Source organism: Silene latifolia, chromosome 6 (assembly GCF_048544455.1).
Source record: "Silene latifolia isolate original U9 population chromosome 6, ASM4854445v1, whole genome shotgun sequence".
NCBI classification, from domain to species: domain Eukaryota; kingdom Viridiplantae; phylum Streptophyta; class Magnoliopsida; order Caryophyllales; family Caryophyllaceae; genus Silene; species Silene latifolia.
The window spans coordinates 27633347-27651797 of NC_133531.1; the positions used below are offsets into that span (position 1 = coordinate 27633347).

The 18451-nt window shown below is 38.2% G+C and overlaps 1 long non-coding RNA gene across 2 annotated transcripts; it reads left to right on the forward strand.

Moving 5' to 3' along the window:
• Positions 1–6082: 6082 nt before the first annotated feature.
• LOC141586601 (uncharacterized) lies at positions 6083–9069 on the forward strand. Of its 2 annotated transcripts, none has more exons than XR_012519604.1 (4): positions 6083–6413; positions 7387–7607; positions 8119–8206; positions 8837–9069. It is a non-coding gene; the product is annotated as an uncharacterized LOC141586601 (long non-coding RNA). The 2 variants fall into 2 exon arrangements; XR_012519605.1 differs by lacking the exon at positions 6083–6413 and adding an exon at positions 7050–7249.
• Positions 9070–18451: the final 9382 nt, after the last annotated feature.

Consider the following 18451-nt stretch of genomic DNA (forward strand, 5'->3'; position numbering starts at 1 on the left):
ACGAAAGGTCATTCCTATGATCGGCTCTAAACGGGAAAGGGGGTCATTCCTATGATTGCTCCTAAATAAAAATAACAATAAAAAAAAGTACTTACGTCGCTCAACTTCAGGGCATTCACGCGCCGTCTACAAACGTCGTAAGAAGAACGCTGGCTCTTCTATGGCACACTACCCAGTCCCTCAGGACCGGGTAAGCTCTCGGCTCAGGCTCCGTCCTCTTGGGCACGAAGCCCGGAAAGTAGGAGTACACCCACGCCTGCAAAACAAGATAATCGATAATGATCTTTCACAATTCGATAGAAATAGAATTAATGATCTTTCATGATACGTAATAAAGGTTCATACCTCCAACAGCAGTCCAGGACCGACAGTAGCAAGAGAAGTCCCCTTCTCCACCAGCTCGGGATGAATCATGGCCCTCATGTAGCGAGTGAGGATTACAAAGCTAGGAGTAACCCAGTCCCACCGACCTAGGTCACTCAAGTCAGAAAGGAACGGGAGAAGCTTCGTCGACAGCCTCTCCCCCTTGTCTCCGAGGTAAAGCTAAGACAAGAACCACCAGAGCCACAAACGAGCCTTCTGCTCCGCAGTACAAGCAGGAGGAGCCACCTTCCTCCCATCCATCATCACCGTCGCCGGGGTCCTACCCGCAAAGTAGTCCCTGACGTAAGTACTCGGCACCAACCCGGGAACGGTAGCACCACCCACTGCCAGGTTCCAGCCGATTAGCCTCCTCGCCTCGGCCGCGTCTACTCTCATGGTCGTCGACGGCCACATCAACGCCTCATGTCCACACGGCAGACCAGAGATCATGCCGTAGTCCTCAAGAGTGACCCCGACCTCTCCAAAAGGCATGTGAAAGGTCGAGGTCGTGTCCCAGTACCGATCGAGGAAAGCTCGAATCAGGAAAAGGTTAGCCCAAATCTTCCTCTCCTTGATCGCCCTCCACGCTCCCACCAAAGCTCCAAAGGCTCCCAGCTCGATGATGGTCTTCTCCTCCTCCGTCAGTCTCTCGTAGGCCTCCATCATCGTTGTGTAGCCAGAGAACGACTTCATGTTCCCGGCCTCCTGTATCAATTCGACGCAAAGCTATCTTTAGCACAGGATCAACGAGAAATGAAACGACAAGTGAATAAGGAAAGGTAATAGGGAGATGACAAGATCGAGACTTACCAAACTCCTCGCCGTCCTGTAAGACAGGTGGCTCTCTGTTGCCCAAATTAGATGTCTGCCATCCCATTTCTTAGCCCACTCAGGTGCCCCGCTAGCTGGCGACCACCACGTCCTACGTTGGCCCGCCTCGGGACCTCCTCAACAACCTCCTCAACTACCTCCTCGATCACCTCCTCAAGAGTGAGAGAAGGATCGAAGTCGATGTCCACGTACATGGGAGCCCTCCTTGACGTAGAAGGAACGTCACCTACAAAATTAGAGTAAATTAGGCCGCGTCAAATGACGACAAGCCTCGGTGAAGGTAATTTCAAGCCTTTTGAGCCCCGAAAACGGCATTTTCCCGCCATCTTTGGCCATTTCCTTCGAAACCCGACCACTCATGTGATAAATTGGGTCAAGTCAAGTCTAAGTTCAAGCCTAGTAACGGGTTTGAGTCGAAATTTCGGCAGCATTTCGCTATAATAACAATTATGCCCTAGAAAAGTGTCCTGAAAAAGCGGACACAAATCAAAAATCCGAAATGGTAGGAAGTTTATCTACTACACAAGGGTTCCAAAAAACCAAATTTCATCAAAAATGGACAATCCTAAAGGCATTTTCGAAGCAATTTTCGAAACAGCTGAGAAATTGTCTCAATTTCACTCAAATGCTCAATACATGACGAAAATTCAAAAAGAATACATGGTTATGTTCCTAACATTGCCAATTATCCATTTCTAATGTCAATTTTATAAGGCAAATCCATTTGGGGAAAAGCCCCAAATTTTCGACATATTGGGTCAAAAACCCCTAATTTTTTCGATTAAAATCAAGCAAATACAAGAATTAAAGCAAGGATAAGACACATACCTCTATTAGTCATGATTAATGGCACAATTTGATCAAATTTTGACGGAAATGGTTGGAATTTGAGAGAGTTTCAATAAGAAATGTATTTTGTTTATTATGAATAAACACGGTTTTAGTCGAGTTTTTACTCAGACAGGGACGAGCTTGAGAAAGGACACAGCACTTGCTGCGCCTCTTCCAAGAGTCGTAGCTCTTGCTGCGCCTCTTCCCCAGCTTCCCTCCAACTCAATTTTCAAAAGTTCGTTACAAGTTAGTTGTTTGTGGGCCCATCTTTGGTGCGCCTCTTCTCTCCAACACCATATATCATATATTCGGTCTATTGGACATTTATTTTTTGTCCGGACCAGTATTTTATCTTCAAGCAGACTGTGAACCGTTGCAGTATTTTATCTTCAAGCAGACTGTGAACCGTCACAGTATTTTATCCTTCATTAGAACTTCACTTCTAGCAACGAGCGGATTTCGCCTTTATCAATACCTTTTAAGTTTTATCCACCGAGAGTTCATGACAACCGATTGCACTTCTCGAGAGATGGAGTTTGTTTGGAAGCAGACACAAGCAGATTCCCATAAAATGATTCAGTCCAGACAGAATCATCAACATATTCCCCGACGAGAGTTCGCTTGAGACCGACACAAGCAGATTCCCCCAGCAGTTCCTACCGACGTCCTGCTGTCCTCATTATTATTCAGTCCAAGAAAGAGGTCTCATGTATAATTTCTTCTTATGGCTGGCGAGCTTTTTTACGTAGTCTAATGGACTTTAAACGACCCTCCCTGATAGTCGACAGACTCTAAAATGTTCCCGACGACAGGTCCTTGGCTCAGACCCCTTGAGCCGCCTCACATCGCCATAGTCGTCAGGTTGTAATCTTCGATTGACCTGATGGCTATACTTTGAATTTCGCCTTGTCCAAGCCTCAGTTAAAGTGGAGGCTCTGTAGATACCTCATTTCTGCACCTCCCGCAAGCCACCCAGTGATGATTGGGCCGCATGTTTGGTATACGGAACGATTTATGACAGTTCGTAAGTTTATCGTCAAGTGATAGCTCAAATACTTGTGTCTACCCCTTGGTCGTCATCTACGCGCCGATACGGTCGTTTTGACAGTAGTTAGAGTTCATTTGGAGTCCGGGTCAAAAACTGGTTCATTTTCTAATAAACCGTTTAAAATGCCGAGTCGGAATGTCCTGGAATATTCCGGATATTTTTACTCCATAAATTTATTTTATATCTTTTGGCAAAATATATCCCGAAAATCTTATTTTAAAGAATAAGGAAGTTGAGATCCACCGCAATTCCATAAAGGAAACGCGAAAATCTTTCTTCCGCAGGAGGAAACCACTGGGGAAAGGACGCAGCATCTGCTGCGCCTCTTCAAAGGATCGCAGCAGCTGCTGCGCCTCTTCCCCAGCTCTTTTCTGCGTATTTTCAGATTTTCCGTGATTTCTTTCCAAAGTTTGAGTCATTCCATAACTCTCCCTATTTTTTAGTATAAATAGGGACCTTCGTTCCACACATTTTTCACGCGAGTGTCCGGCCTTCTCTTCTCCCTTTGCATTCTAAGACCGTGCTCTAAGATTTTGACGTCTACGTGCTTGATCAATCGACCACATAAGCTCAAATCATTCTGAGTACCAGTCACGTTGCATGACCGACCAATTTGACCACTACACATCAATCAATCTAATCTAAATCCTCTTACGAGGGCACTTTCTACATACATTCGAGTCGAGCAATCACTAAAACATTAACTTAGTTAATCTCTTTTCGTCAAACATGTAAGTCTGAGGGTGTAAATCCCATTTTTATTATTGTATTTTATTATTGCACTAATTAATATAAGATTTACGTCGAAAGCATGCTTAAACCGATTTCTAAAACCCTTTCATTAAACTGTTTTTACGGATTAACAGTGGGCAGACGTCGAGAAGAAACGCAGCAACTGCTGCGCCTCTTCGAAGAGTCGCAACATCTGATGCGCCTCTTCTAGAGGCTGCTGCAGTTCCTGCTTTTCTTCTTCTTCCTCCGTACTCTGTTAATTCGTCCCTTTTGTCTTAATTTCTTGTTTTCTTTATTTCATTCACATATAATCTTCTAATACATATTCTTAATAATCATCACGTTTAATCTCGGTTTAAATCCCTTATAGTTAATATTTGCGGATTTTCGCCAATAAATCAAACCCGGATTTTTTTAGAGACTCGATTTTCTCATATCAAGTTTCTGAGATTCGCCTTTATACATATTTTTTACCGTTTATTTCCTATTTGTCTAGTTCTTTCAACTCGTTTCCGTCTTCATAAATTTAACCTAGTTTGATATAACTCGTCCTAATTAGTTATAATTCGTTAATTAGTTTTAATCCGTTTTAATTTGTGTTTATCGCTTTTATGACGGTTTCATACATAATTAACATGCTAAATCACTTTCATCCGAGTTAAATATTAATAATCAACCATTAAATACACCAACGAACATTAAACAACACGCAGTTCTGACTTCACAACCAGAACTCACCTCAGGAATAGACGCAGTGACCACTGCGCCTCTTCTAAGAGACGCAGCAATGTTGCGCCTGTTCCGGGGTGACTTCTGTCCCTGAATTACCGTTCTTGCACTACTACAAATACAGGCAACCACAATGGCCCTTTAACAACGCTTATTCACGAAAATCATCAAAACACGTTGTAGAATTGATTCCGCGAATTTTACCAAACTTAATTACAACGGTTCTGTGTTGTTAACCGTTGTTATTGGTTTTAACAACGGGTCATACTTGAAAAACCGTTGTTAATGAAAAAACTAATAACAACGGTTAAATTTTAACCGTTGTTAATGGTTTGGCGCCAAATTAGTGAAAAGTAATCACAACGGTTATATTAGAACCCGTTTTTAATACTTTTTAACAACGGTTGTAGACTCAATAACCGTTGTTATTAATGTTATGAAAATTTTAAGAACAACAGATTGCTTTATTTTGCTATACGCTACAAAACACAAACACAAGCTAATACTGCTACTATATCATCCTTCATTCCTCCCTGATCGTCTCTCTGTCTTCATCTCCGTCATCTTTGTTGTCACCGTCTTCTCTCCTCATCGTGTTTATCAATCAGGTATATATATGTTTCTTAGCAACGCTTATAGATATAGGATTTTTTGGGTTATTATCTAATTTGTTGATAATTTAGCTTAATTACTTTCCTGAATTTCGTTTATTTGTTTGCCTATTATTGTATTTTCTGAATTAGTTGCCTATTATTACGAATGTAGAATAATGACTCGAACTTGGATGATTGATGCAAATATGAGTGACCGCACCTACAAGGATGGTTTAGCTGAATTTTATGAATTCGTTTCGAACAATTTGAAAGGTTCTTCTAGTATTGCATGTCCTTGTGAAAGATGTGGTAATATTAGCTATATGGCTTTTCCGGACGTTAAAATACACCTAGAAAAGTGGAGATTTAGTCGATCCTATACACGTTGGATTTTTCATGGGGAATCATTAGAGGAAGAGAATAACTCTGAAGAAGATGATGTTGAGGTACACGAAAGGCTAACTGATGATCCTGAGTTTGCCGAGTTTTTTTAGTTGGAAAAGTTGGAAGTAGATAAGTTGAATGTTGGGTCTATAGATAATGAAGAGAATGATGATGAGTCCATTGCTTTTGAAGATGTAGGTGATGACACTAGTAATTGGGATGACCTTAACAACATGTATGAGAATTTGTGTGAAACTAGTAGAAAAAACCCCTATCGCGACACAGTTATCGTGGCGGTTCTAACAGAAACGCCGCAAAAGGCCCAAAAAATTGGCGGGAACGAAAATTTTATGTTGTAGAAGGTCTATTATGGCGGTTTAAATAAAGAACCGACGCGATAATAGAAACTATTACGGCGGTTTTAAAAAGAAACTGCCACCATAAGTCAATTGTGGCGGTTATATTAACAACCGCCATTAATAACGACGCTAAAAGAAATAATAAGTGACAATACTTTTTAATAAAAAACCGCCATTATATATTTTTGTGGCGGTTTTAATGATAACCGACGTTAATAGCTACACAAAAAATATAGCCACGCAAAAAATATCTCCTCCAAAACCCTTAGCATTGGAATAATTAATCGATCTATCGTCATTCATCTTCCCCTTACCGCAAAACCCTCAATCTCTCATTCTCTATTCCCCATCTACTGGATCTCACGCAAAAGCTCCGCCACCATCGCTCACTCGCTACCGTCACCGGCTCTCAAAGACGCCCATGATGCCCAGGCCACTATCACTTACGACGACGCCCAAGTCACTATCAACATCGCTCAATCGTTCGCTAACACCACCACGACGTCAAATTGTCGCCATCATAATCGCTCCTTCACACTCTAGGTACCGTTTCTATGCAGTCTAGTTGTTTTATATACTATTTGATTTTACCTTAATTTGATCTAGGGTTATGTTTAAGCCAAATTTAGGGATTTTTCGTTTGTATTTTATGGGTGTATGCAATTCATATTCTTTTACTATTATTGTTCTGCTAGTTAATTGTTTAAATCCCCAATTTTCGATTCCTTCATCCCAATTTTTGATTAGTTTCGATTGATTCTCAGTGAGTAATTAGAGTCAGCCCAGATTTATCTCCACTTGACCTTGTCTTAGCGTTATTCAGATTCTCCCATATGTCGTCATAATCACATAGCCGATATTTGCTTTGTTCTCAATTGAAGAAGCAATTTAGCACAAATTCAATAGGGACTAGCAGTTGAACATATCTGGCAGTCACGTCTTATAGTGTTTATTCTTCATAGTTTGGTTTGTATATGTTCTTTAGCCTTGAAATGTTGTTTTAACAGATATTAAGTAAATGTGTTTATATTATAGTTAGGCTTGATAAAAATTTGAGATCTGTATGTCAGTTCTATGATATTGTTAAATTTTATGAACCTTATCGAGTAACTTATAAAGAAGGACAAAAGCGGTATGAAATCGTTAAAATTTTCAAACAAATCAAAAAAGATTCAGTGTTTGAATATGAAATGGGTTGATATTTTATTAGCTTTTTTTAGTTTTTGAGTAATTATTGGTATATCAAGGCTTGATAGAAGTTTGTTAACCTTGTATTCCTTTTTCTTCTTTTAATTTGTTTGATTACAGTTTTTGCGACTTAATGACAAAGGCAGCTCGATTCTAGGTACTCGGGGGTGTGATTTGATGTATATTACTCCGTAGGTTTTTTTGTCTGAAAACCCGAATTGGCGTGAGATGGTGTTTGTATTTTTCATTTGGGTTTGATGAAAAGATTGTTTAGCTTCGCAGATGGTGATGTGTAATCGACATAGATTACATTATATAATTTCTTCAGGAGTTATGCAGATGCGCTTCTTTTTTCTAATTCTTCAAGGAAGCTACACGCATCAAGTGCAAGGATGGATGGAGATGAGCTACCTCAACAATTGTTTGAGTCCTTGTTCAGTATGCCTAAGAGTGCAGAACATGAACCTTTTATCTGGAATGGAGACTAGAAAACAAGCACAAGTTAGACTGATGTGGTCGACTCTCTTCCACAACACATGATTACTCAAGGTACATATGAAAATATGATGTACATCTGCCTGGAATTTCTTTTTATGGTTTTGTGTTGGTCAAGGCCTAGTGGTTTAACCTACTTCATTGGTGCTACTTTGATCTGTTGCGTTGTACATCCGAAATCATTACATCTGGTGTTTGCTAAGTTTTTGGATTTCGTATCTATATTACGACGTCGATCTGATTTAAGTGTCTTATGCGCCTGAGCTGGTTAATACGGGGTATGTAATTGCATCGTCATAATGTTTTGCTTAGTGCTTAAATAATTAAAGGCGAATTTTTTCGCGGCATTTTTGTTCATATCTTTATATTTTTATGTCGCTTTCTCCATTTTAGTTGTTGCAAATGGAATGAATATCGATTTTTCATCGGTAAGTCCGCTTAATTTTAGCAAAGAACTATTACAGAGTACCTCAAAACAAGCCATGCGAAATCTTGCATCTTGATTCAAGGCCTGGTGAGTTTGTTACCCTTCACGACATATAGTACTAAATATCAACTTTTGCAGGACAAGGCATGGAGTTTGCGACACAACTATTCCCCAGTTTGAGTTTTGAGTTATATACTGAGAAGGAAGGAACATGGTACGATAACAGGTATGCATTTTCAGAAAAATTGGTGATTATCACAGTTGATGCTTAATATAAGTGTTAGGTTTTTTTTAATCTTATAAAATGCTAGTTTTGGTCAAGTAGCTCGGCTTTGCTAAAGGCGTAATGGATTTCCCGTATTATTTTTGTTAGGTAGCTAGTTAATGTTTTTGTTGTCAATCTGACCAAGTTGAATTATTTTGTATAGTCGTTCTATGGTTTTTCTTTTAAGTTAGTAAGCTGACAATCCCTTCCCTACAAGCCTACAACCACTGTCAGCACCTGAAAGTCTTTAGACTTTGCAAGAGATGCTTTTTAGGATGTTTGGTTTACCAATGATAAAGAACTCTTTATGATAAAGAATTGTTTATTAGAATACAATTGCTGCATGTTTGCTTATGGGGTCGTGGATTGCCTTACTTTATGTTTTCATCATGTATTTTCAAATGATGGGAAGCTCATCATAAAACAAGTCAATATTTTTGGTATTCAGTCTTCCAAACATAAAGTGGGCGGATTGATAGTTCACTGTTTATAGTCTCTTAGGTTGATTTTTTTTTAGTAAAGTTAGACGATGGTTTAATAATGTTAAGTTTGATTTTCTTACTATTGGTTTTGTTAAATATATCATTGCAGATTTAAGAGTGTCAATTGACGAGATGAAGGATCTTAAAGAGGTGTAGGCTACCAACTGTTTAGGGAACTGTTTAGTGAAGTGTTTAATTTTGGTAATAATGATAGTTATTTTTATGTTGGATGTGATGCGAGATTGATCGATGTAAGTTTGTTGGTGGACTTCTGGTGATTGCTGTAAGGTTGTTGGTGGACTTGTGGTGATGTTAGGAGTATTATAAATGTGGTTACATTTCTTTTGACAGGTCTCATTTTGTTCATATAATATTTGGAATTATGAAATTTATAATTATGAAATTTATGGGGAGGTGCTACTGAAATTTCCGTAGGAAATTAATTATTATTTTAAAAAAAATATAAATAATTTTTACGACGGTTCATTTAGAAACGACGTGAAAAAAGCAAATATTTCAAAAATATTTCGCCTTTAATGGCGGTTCTTCGCTAAACAACCGACGTTATAATTACCTTTAATGGCGGTTCTGTAACAACAACCGTCGTTATGCTTATCTTTTACAACGGTTCTTTTAAAACAACCGTCGTTGTGCTTACCTATAGAGGTGCAATGCAATATTATTTAAATACCTATGGTGGCGGTTTTTCAAACAATAACCGCCACTATATATGAGTTACAGTGGCGGTTCTTGTTTAAGAACCGTCGTTTTATTTAAGCTTATAATGGCGGTTTTGTTTAAAAACTGCCACAATAAGTAAGCTATTGTGGTGGTTGTACAACCGCCGTAAAGTATAAACAACCCCGTGATATACGGCGCACCCAAAATTTCTAAAAATCGCCACAAAAAGACCATTTATGACCGCCACTATAGGGAGTTTTTCTACTAGTGTGAGTCTGAAGCACCTCTGTATCCTGGTTGTAAGTTCACAAAAATGTCGGCTGTGGTGAAGTTGTATAATATCAAGGGGGCAAATGGGGTGAGTGACACGTGTTTCACTAGTTTTTTAGCCTTGATAAAGGAGTTGCTTCCTGATGGTAATGTTCTACCTGTTAAGACATATGAGGCGAAAAAACTAATAAGAGGAGTGGGTATGAAATATGAGAAAATACATGCATGTCCAAATGATTGCATATTATATCGGAAATTATATCAAAACTTAGCCAATTGCCCTAAATGTTTGGAGTGGCGTTATAAGGATAAGGAAGGGATCCCGGCTAAGGTGTTGTGGTATTTTCCATTGATACCAAGAGTCATAAGGATTTATGCGAATCCCGATGATGCAAAAATGTTAACTTGGCGTGAAACAGGAAGAATAAATGATGGAAAGCTAAGACACCCGGCAGATGGTAAGCAATGGAAATCGTTCGACGCTAAGTATCCCGAGTTCGGCAATGAACCTAGAAACTTACGTCTAGCGCTGTCCACTGATGGAATGAACCCACACGGAAACATGAGTAGCAAACATAGTACTTGGCCAGTAGTGTTGGCTATTTATAACTTACCTCCAAATGTGTGCATGAAAAGAAAGTATTTGATGTTGTCGTTGTTAATTTCCGGCCCTAAACAACCTGGAAATGATATAGATGTATATTTGGAACCTCTTCTAGATGATTTGCAATTGTTGTGGGATAGAAGTATTTGATGCATATAAGAACGAAACTTTCAATTTGAGAGCGATGTTATTGTGTACAATAACTGACTATCCGGCTTATGGCGACCTTTCTGGGCACACAGTTCATGGGAAAGAGGCTTGTCCATTGTGTGGGGAGGATATCGAGTCTGAATACTTGAAGTCTTCTCGTAAGTATGTGTATATGGGAAATAGGAGGTTCTTGTATCATGACCATTGTTATCGCAAGATGCAGAAAGCATTCAATGGAAGACAAGAACTTCGTCAACCTCCTAGAATTTTGAGTGGGCATGAAGTTTATCAGAAAGTAAAGCATATTGAGATCGATTATGGGAAGAAGAGCGGCTCTAAATTGTCTACTCATGGGTATAAGAAAAGATCCATATTTTTTGATAAACTTCCATATTGGCCTGACCTGGAGGTCAGGCATTGCCTCGATTTCATGCACATTGAGAAAAATGTCTGTGATAATATTATCAATACCCTTCGAATATTCCTGGTAAAACAAAGGATAACGCCAGTGATTAGGGAAGATATGAAAATGATGGGTATTAGGCTAGAGTTGGCACCACAGAAGAGAGGTAATCGTACATTTTTACCGCCAGCAGCTTATACCTTTTCACGGAATGAGAAAAAAGAGTTATGTGCATGCTTGAATGGAATTAAAGTGCCACATGGTTATTCGTCGAACATCAAAAGCCTAGTGTCGATGCAAGACCTAAAACTCACCGGGTTAAAGTCACATGATTGTCACACTTTGATGCAACAATTACTACTGGTGGCTATTCGTTCCATTTTACCTGAAAAGGTAAGATATGCTATAACTAGATTCTGTCTCTTCTTCCAGTCCATATGCGAGAAAGTCATCGATCCCGATGACGCGGATTCATTGCAGGACCTCGTTGTAACCTCTCTTTGTCAGTTGGAAATGTATTTTCCACCCTCTTTCTTCACTATCATGATTCATCTGACCATTCACTTGGTTAGGGAGATTTTGTACCTTGGGCCCGTGTACTTGAGATACCAATATCCTTTCGAAAGATTGATGAAAGTCTACAAGGACTATACATCTAATCGGTATCGTCCGGAAGGTTGTATTGATGAACGCGCTATTTTAGACGAAGCTCTTTCATATTGTTACGCTCATCTCTCCCCTGAGGAGTTGATTGGCGTTCCTAAGAATCGTCATAGTGACTGGATGACCGGAAAAGGTATTAGGGGCCGGGTTGAAAAAATTGTGACACATGAAATGTTGCATTTAGCACACACGTATGTGCTAAACAACGAAGATGAGGTGCAACCTTATATTCAACAACACAAAGATGAGCTCAAATACGATCACCCAAACAAGACCGAGAAGTGGATTGCGAACGAGCATACGAAGACGTTTGCAGAGTGGTTTAGGAATATTGTCTTAGAGTGTACTGATCAAACTGGTGATGACATATCTCCTAGGTTACTACGTCTTGGTTTAGGTCCAAATGTCAGGGTCACCTTTTATAACAGTTTTGCCATTAATGGATATACTTTTTACACCCGCGAGCAAGATGAGTTGAGCACAATGCAAAATAGTGGTGTGAGTTCTGAATTTGAGGCAATGCACTTTGCTACTTCAAAAGATAACAAGCCTATTTGGGGAAAATGCCTTTATTATGGTTTTATTCAAGAAATATTGGTACTAGATTACATTGATTTCACAATGCCTTTGTTTCGATGTAACAGGGTTGATAACAACATCCATTGTGTCCGAAAGGATAAGATGGGATTTACGTTGGTCAATCTGGGTAAGGTTGGCAATAATAAGGATGATCCTTTCATAATGGCATCCCAAGCTAAACAAGTGTTCTATGTCACCGATCCTATGGATAAGAAGTGGTCTGTTGTACTGTCTATAAGGAGTAGAAGGAGTAGTCCATCCGATAATGGTGATGATGATCAGGATGTCGTTTTTTAGAGAATGGATCAGTCTACCACTGTATCTTATTTCGACGATGTTGACACTGATCATGAGGACACTGAAAGCATCTATATGCGTGATGACCATGGTGAAGGTATTTGGGTTAACGAAGAAACTATGACATCCAAGAAACGCCCCGATCCCGAGATAGTTCATCGGACACGGTGATATGGACGACCAACATTTTGAGTCATTTTCAGACCAATAATTTGATGGTTTAATTTATCGGTAAATCAATAATGGTCATTATATTGTTAAATAAAAATTCCCAAATTTGCATGGCATGGTAAATCCTGTAGCTTAGATATGCAATATGCATGCATGCTGGTGTTGTCTTATTTTCTTGATCTTATTATTAGATGTGGATCTTTGGTGTTGAAATTCTTTGAATAATGTTGCAAAGATATGGTGCTTCTGCATTACAGTATGTATTGTTACAGGTTTGGACTGTAATGGAATTACTGTAATTTAAAAAAAAAAAAAAAAGGTTCAACAATAACAACGGTTATATTTAAATTACCCGTTGTTAATACTTTCAACAACGGGTGTAGTACCTCTACCCGTTGTCAATGATTTTTTTGACATATTTCATTTTGGCGCAAATTTGGTGAAAATATATTACAACGGGTATATTTTAACCGTTGTAATAAAGTTTTGACAACGGTTGACTTTTATTGACCCGTTGTTATTAACATATAACAACGGTTCTTCTTTGAGCACCCGTTGTCAATAGTTTGTCTTAATAAAAAACTAATTTACAAACCCATATAGCATACCATACACAAACACACACAACATTAGTTCAACCGTTGGTATCCTGAGTTAATTCTTCTCTCTTCCTCGCTTTCTACATTTCTCGTTGTCGTTGCCGCCCAATTTCCGACGCCCAGATTCCGTTGCCTTCCCTTATCATCCTGCTCGTTCTCTTTATCATCATCATCATCATTAGGTATGTTCACTTTAATTTTATGTTTCGTCATTAGGCTTTTAAGATGATCATCTTTTTTCTTTTTCATGCATCTGTTTGTTTTTCGTCTTCTTTGTTATCTTTATCATCCCGCATCATCTACTTCACTCCTCTTATTAGGGTTTAGGATTTTAGAAGCTCAATCTGTTGTTTTAAATTTTCATTCCTATTAGGGTTTAGGGTTTTAGATAATACTCTGCATGTACGTTGTTAAGTTGTTCATTTCCTATATCATTCATATTTGGGTGTTAGGATTATCATGGGTGAAAAACGTAAAAGAAGTCAAAAGAATAATAAGCCTCAGGATAATAAGCCTGGTGAGAGGGGTGCTACGAAGTGCCAGAAAGTCCTTGCAGCTATAGCCGCTAAACAGCCGTTGGAAATAACATGGAGTGAGATGGGTTTCCCTACTGGTCCAAATGCGGGTTATTTCTCCAGTTGGATTGGTACTTGCACAAGACAGTTTGTGCCTATCCATTTAGATGATCTTAGAACTTTGAATCCAAAATTGGCGGAGTTATACTTGGCTCGTGTAAAGGAAGGCTTTATTATACCCGATGAAAGCCATGATAAGTATTTAATGCATAAGGCAGCGGATGTCCACAGGCAGTGGAGGTGTGACGTTGCTAGGGATTGGTTGTATGTGGACAAGGCAACGGGGGAGATGCGTAAGAGCCCACCGGAAAACAAGTGTCCCACCATCAGTCAGGAACAATGGGATCTTTTCAAAAAGATGAGAACTACTGAGAAGTTTCAGGTTAAATATCCTCGCCTTTTAACGATTTACCTATCATATTTTAATTAATGAGTCCTTTATATAATCTTTTTATTATCTCATCTACTTGCGCTTTTATATAATTATTTGAAGGTCGTTAGTAGAAGAAATCGTGCTAACATTTCATGCAAGAAGGGGAAATGGTATGGTTCTCGAGGCGGTTACAGAAAGATAGAAGAGAACCTCGTAAGTAGCATGCATTATTCCCCTGTGAGACTTTATTTTTTTAATCACACTTGGACTTGCATTGATACACATTTACGTGTATAAATGTTACCATGTTAATGTGTAGGTGGCAAAGGGAGTGAAAGAGGTGGATCGGCATGTAACTTATAAAGAAGGGCACACGCCTAAAGGATCCCGGTCGCGTGACAAATATGACGAGGAAGTGTTGGCCAACATAGTAAGCATTATTTTATTAAGACGAGTTCATTACTAACTTTATTATTTTAGTCACAAATATAATTTGAAGTTTATTTAATATATTATAGGACAATGTATTGAAAGAGGTAGAAGAAGGGAAATTCACTCCCAGTGGTCGTAATGACGTTCTTGCTAGAGCGATCGGCCGACCCGAACATCCAGGTCGTTTGAGGGGCGTCCCGTTACAGGTTAGAGTAATGAAATATTATGGGACAACTGCCCCGATAAAGAAGAAAAGGAAGACTAAGTCTGAGAAGGCTGACATGGTAACATTTATTCTATTATTTTCATTTAAGTTCAATTCACATGTTATTGTTGGGATAAAAATTGCCGACACATTACATTCTTTGCACGCAGACTTGAGTTAATGGCATCCGTACTACTAAAGTGAATCTTTGGAGGCAAGCTTTCGAAGAAGAAGTGAAGATGATGGAGGATGTCATTTCTAAAGGGGGTAATAATAAGGTACAACAGATTGATCAAGAGGCCGCTACTATCTTGGCAATACATGAGAAGGAAGTATCGGTCAACGAGATTCAGAAAGATCAGGTACCTAATAATGCTTCTGAAGTTGTAACAACTAAAGCCGATCAGTTACCTAATACTTCCTTATTTTTCTTTTCTTTTTTTTTGGTAAGATCAGGGGGTGTGTTCCCTGCCAACTCTAATGCTATAACTTCTGACATGGTGCCATTGGTTAATTTTATTAGGTAAATAATGGGTCTGAAAAGGAGATGCAACTTGAGAAGACGGCTGATGGAAAACAAAGATACATCCCCTTCAAGTCGGTTCCTGTTTTTTCGTAAGGTATGCATGAAGTGTTTAATTAGTTAAATTTATATGAATTCTATTAAATTTTGGGATATAATAATGTATGTGTATATTCTTGAGGCCGTAAACAAGAGGCCGATTATTCTTGCCGACCCTAAACCGAAAAGCCACATGTGCGTGTTGGGCGGGGTCTCGTACAAATGCACACCAAATCAGAGTAATGAAATCGTAGTTCATGGCGAAAAACTTTTGCCGAATCATACCAAAGTAGAGATAACTACGGTCTTTCCAGGCCATGAAAACTTTCAACCGTTTGTCCTAGTTCGTGACGACATTACCATTCGGGAGATGCTTGTTGGAAGTTTCATCCAATGGCCTCGAAACTCACATCTACTTGGCTCGGTCTCGCCTCAAAGCAGCGGAAAGAGTTGGGGTTAGAAGAAATACCGTTATATATATGTTAAATTTTTAATTGTTGAATGTTTTTATATGTTAAATTTATATGTTATTTTTTTTTTGTAGGGAACAAAAAAGCCGGCTTTGGCAGATAAGCCTAAGTCCACAGACATGCCAACGACCTCGTCGAGACAACAACTTGATGAGGTATTTAATTAACTTCTCCATTTTTTTAAAAACCTCGCTCCCTTTTATTTATATTTTGTCTGTATTTATAAAAATCATGGTAATTTTGTGTAGGGGACAAAAAAAACTGATAAGCGTAAGTCCCCAGTCTTACCTGCTACTACTACCTCATCATTGAAAGAGCAGGTTGACGAGGTATTTAATTAAGTACGCTTTTATTTTTATTACTCCAACTAGGATATGTTACCTTTGGATTTTTTATTATTTTAATTATCTACTACATGTGTAGGCTGGTGGTAGTAGCACAAAATCAAAGACTCATTCTTTCCCGGACCTGAAAGAAGTTAGGAGTTTAAACGACACACAATATAGTGGGAAGGATTACATGCAAAAAGTAAGAACGGTGACGATGAGGAAACTGCATGAGGAGGCTTGCCATCGCATAGCCACCGAGCAATTGATAGTTATTCCGCTCGAGGAGGATATTCTAGGGGTTGAGCGCCAACCACTTCTATCATGGGATATGCTAGCCACTTGGGCTGGCCTAGACCAGATTGATGTCCAACACCTATTTGTTTGGATGAAGTAAGTTTCTTAATAAATAATTTCATATTCTAATATTCTGACTACTAGATAGTGTTTTAAATAACGGAATTAATACCGTAATAATGTAGGATATTGAAATTGAGAGTGATCCCCGAGAAGAATATTCCATCTGATCAATACGGATTCCTGTGCCCCTATGTTTTATCTTTATTTATTCCGGATTTCTCGTTCGAAGAACGGGTAGATTATATTGCTCAAAGAATTGGCGACAACCAAGAAGTGATTTTTGGCGCTTATAATGAAAAAGGGTAATAAACAAATTAATATTACGTTTCCCCCTACAACTGCATTTTCATAACTAATATATGTACTTGTTAATAATGATGATGTCTCTTGATGTAGGACTCATTGGGTGCTAGCAGCCATCATGCCGACAAGGAATAAAGTTTTCTGGTTGGACTCTATACATCATCAACCAAGCGAGACTTTTAAGCGCTTGATTAATAAGTAAGTTTATAATACTGATTTATTTATAATAACATTAAGTTTCAATTTTTATTTATAGAAAAAAGCTCATTTTTGCCCCTAAAAAAATGAGTTTCTGCCTCCTTTTTTATTTTTTAAAAAAAAGGGCCTTTGAGAAGAGAAGAGCAAACGAGCAGGATCAACCCACGAAAGATTCTGATGTTGGCCCTGATTTTATTACGATAACAGGGGTACATGCTCAAATACAATACATTAAGTGCAAAAATCTGTGTTTAATACTAATGCAATACCTAAAGTTCAAGATTTTGATGTGAGCCTTCTCTCGTCTGTTTGTTTTTATGTAATAATAGGCCCCTCGCCAGCTAGATAGCATACAATGTGGATACTACGTTTGTCGGTTCATGTTGGAGATTATTAGGCGAAGATATATCATTATTCCAGAAAAGGTTAGTAATTTAATAATGTGTTTATTACTTTTTTTAAATTAGAGCTAATGTTGTCTTGCTTGTTGCTATATATACCATGATGTTGCTATGCGATGAATTGATGTTCTTACAATAATGTCTTCTCTTTGTTTTTTCCGAAGTATGTAATCAACCCGTCACAACAGATTGAGCAAAGACTCAAGTATAGATATAGACGAGGTAAGGGACATGTTGGGCAAATACGTCTTAGAAAATAGAAATGCATGATACTCGGAGTTTAGATCAACTTATTAGTAAATTTTTTGTTGAAGTTAGGGAATGATTAGTTCATGTAAATTCAACTCCTTGTAAGTATATATATATATATATATATATATATATATATATATATATATATATATATATATATATATATATATATATATATATATATATATATATATATATAATCTTCTTGTTGTGGTTGAATTGAATCTATTGAGTTCGATGAACCCAGTTGTGATTTATCTTTGTCTTTGGTATATGGTGTCTTGATATATGCAGGTTTTGAATGGCATGAAACAAATTTAATTTTTCAAAACATTAGGAGTTCGTAATTGGTTACTAAAAAAAACCGTTGTGAAGACCTTTCACAACGGTTAATAAAAAGAACACCGTTGTGAATGACTTTCACAAATACCGCACATAATATTCAACAACAGGTTTTAAACGAAGAACCGTTGTTAAAAGTCTTCACAATTTTGGAGGTAAAGTTACAACAACGGGTTTTAAACTAAGAACCGTTGTTACTAACAATTTCAACAACGGGTATGTAGCATAAACCCGTTGTCAAAAGACTTCACAATTTTGGAGGGAAAGTTACAACAATGGTTATACATATGACAACCGTTGTTATATTATTCCCTCCAAATTTTTGAAACACTTTCCACAACGGAGAACACCCAACAACAACGGCTTTTAACCGTGGTGAATACTTTCGACAACGGTTTCATTAAATAACCAAACCGTTGTAAATACCTTCTACAACGGCCGCTTTAACAACGTCCGCTTTTTGTTTTTACAACGGTTTTTACCCGTTGTTATAGCCTGTATCTGTAGT